The sequence below is a fragment of the Gavialis gangeticus genome, unplaced genomic scaffold (assembly GCF_001723915.1).
Source record: "Gavialis gangeticus isolate Ggan-Ray unplaced genomic scaffold, GavGan_comp1, whole genome shotgun sequence".
Classification (NCBI taxonomy): domain Eukaryota; kingdom Metazoa; phylum Chordata; order Crocodylia; family Gavialidae; genus Gavialis; species Gavialis gangeticus.
Window position 1 is genome coordinate 127,904,536 of NW_017729022.1, and position 2,605 is coordinate 127,907,140.

A 2,605-nucleotide genomic window follows, 5' to 3' on the forward strand; every position below is an offset into this window, starting at 1 on the left:
GACCACAAAGTAGTCAAGGTTGCATTTTCCCAATTTTTTCATGAGGACTTCGTGGGGGACCAGGTCAAAGGCCCTTTTGAAATCCAGGAATATGACATGAACCTCATTTCCCCCATCCAGGTGGCAAGTAACCTGACTGTAGAAGGACATGAGGTTGGTCTGGCATGACCTGCCCGTAAGGAAGCCATGTTGGCTATCCTTCAAAATACTGCCTTCTGCTAGACTGTCTGTAATGGATTCTTTGATAATTTTCTCCAGGATTTTACCAGGGATTGAGGTCAAACTGACTGGCCTGTAATTTCCTGGGTCCTCCTTTCTTCCTTTCCTAAAGATAGGCAGCACTTTGGCCTTCATCCAATGTTCTGGAACCTCTCCCAAGCGCCATGAGTGTTCAACTAACTTTGCCATCAGTTGTGTGATGACATTAGCCAGTTGTTTCAGTACCCTCAGGCATAGTTCATCTGGTCCTGGTGACTTGTAAATATTTAGCCTTTGTAGGTGCTCCCCCACAAGTTCTATGCCAACCGTGAGGGAGTGGTCACCCCCACCATGATCATCTTGTAACCTGGCCAAGCAGGCTAACACCCGTGGAATAGCGATATGAAGTAATCATTCAGGTGTTCTGTTTCAGTCCCATTTCATTCATCAGGGAACCTATGCTTCCCTTAAAATGAGCATCTCTATCAGATACTACCTTCAACTGCTAAGGTTTGACCAAATATTCAGCTACAGTACCTGCATTGGCTGGGAATTGAACCCAGGTCTCCTGCATGGCAAGCAAGAATTTTACCACTGAACCACCAATGCTAGGCATGTAAAGTAAGCTCTGGGTGAGGGAGAAATGGGTTCTGTCATGCCCAGAAGACCCGGTGCACCCTTGACCTACAAGCCTGGGTCGGCACAACTGGCTTGGCGTGAGTAAGAATGGTGATCGGACAGGTGGGTAGTAGTGGCGAGTAGGAGTCAAGAGATTTAAAGAGTATTGGTTACACAGAAAGTTTATTTTACTTACGCTACTGATGGTTGCAGCGTAGGCAGAAGAGTTGATTACTTAGTTACAGCATGCAGATGTTCTGTCACCCAGCGATTACAGTGGGTTGCAGACTTGCTGAATACAGGTTTTAAGCAGTTCACACAGATTACTACGGTCTGCAGATTACCGAGAGCTCTTGACGAGAAAGACGGACAACGAAGATAAGACGAGCCGGCAGAAATGGGGTTACGCCAAAAAAAAATAAAATAAACTGGGGTGGGGAGATGTCTGTAACTGATCAGATTACAGATTGTGTCTCCTGGGAATGCTCCGAGATCTCCGCTTTGGGCGGAAGTTCTTTCAAAGTTATACTAGGCAAGGTGGCCAATTACTACACGCCAGGCATGAATAATTAACAGGTTGGCACTTGTGCTTTCTTTGTTTGCTCAAGTTTCATGCTGGCAGTCCATCCTTTAAGAAAGGGGGGGCCTTTCTTTTAGTTTAGGTGGTACTGAGCCTGTTTGGTCACAAAAGGGTAAGCATGGCACATTATTCTTATCTTACAGTTTCATTAAAGACAGCTAATCTCATTACTATAGGTACGTTATCTTTCGTGCTGGGCTGTCAAGATTAGTTTCTCTTGTGTAGGGAGCTCGAGTGATTTGGATGAGGCACAAACAAGGGTGTGTGCGTGCAGCACTGTCAGTACAGAGGGATAGACTACAATTACAGAGTTTGTTGTGTTAGCCTCTGACCTTTTGCCATCGGCATCCGAAATCAAAGACTTAGATCTTTGACAGGTTCCACGGAGATTTGAACTCAGATTGCTGGATTCAAAGTCCGGGGTGCTAATTTACACCTTGGAACCATCACTAATACAAGATCTACTCCTTAATGAGGACATGCAGTGGAGCAGCTTCCCTTCTGGAGCAGAAGCAGAGAGAGGACACTCAGATAAGGCAGGAAACTGTTTCTGAAGGGACCAAAAGCACCATCTTCAGGCATATATGTGTTTAACATTAGCCCTAGAGGGAGACCCACTGCCTCACCCTCTGCATAGTTACACACACGCTGCAATCTTTGGAAAATTGGAAGTGGAGCATCTTATCATCAGAGACTTTGGGGAGATGGGGAAGGATCCAGACAGACATGCTATTTTTCAGGACCTTTGCTCCTCAGCTTCCCTAAGTGAAACCCTGGCACTGGCACCTGAAAAAGCACAACAGGATCACCCCCTGGCTAGGAGGGGAGCTTTGGGGGGGTCCATGCTGTGCTGAGCCATGAGCGGAGTGGAAAAGCCAGGCAGACTCCAGCTGAGGTCTCTGCAAGTGGGAGAGGGGAGGCAGGTGGGTTCAATCTCCCTCTGCCTGAGCCTACTGTCTCACGCCCCCACCCACTCCACTCCAGTGGGGAAAAGTCTGGCAGGAGCTGCTCCGCCCCCACCAGGCAGACTGGGCAGCACACCCACCCTCTTGTCAAACAACCATTACTGCTTCAGCTAGACAGCAGAGGGGTGGGGTGAATCCTGTTCTGCTCCAGCAAACAGTACAGCCCGGGTCAGGCCTGCAAAGCATGCCGGGATGCTGGGGGACTGTTTCATAGACATTAGGGCTGGAAGGGACCTCGGAAGAT

The 2,605-nt window shown here is 48.1% G+C and overlaps 1 non-coding gene across 1 annotated transcript; it reads right to left on the reverse strand.

Annotated features, from left to right (window-relative positions):
• Window positions 1–736: 736 nt before the first annotated feature.
• Window positions 737–807, reverse strand: TRNAG-GCC. Its single transcript has one exon. It is a non-coding gene; the product is annotated as a tRNA-Gly (tRNA).
• Window positions 808–2,605: the final 1,798 nt, after the last annotated feature.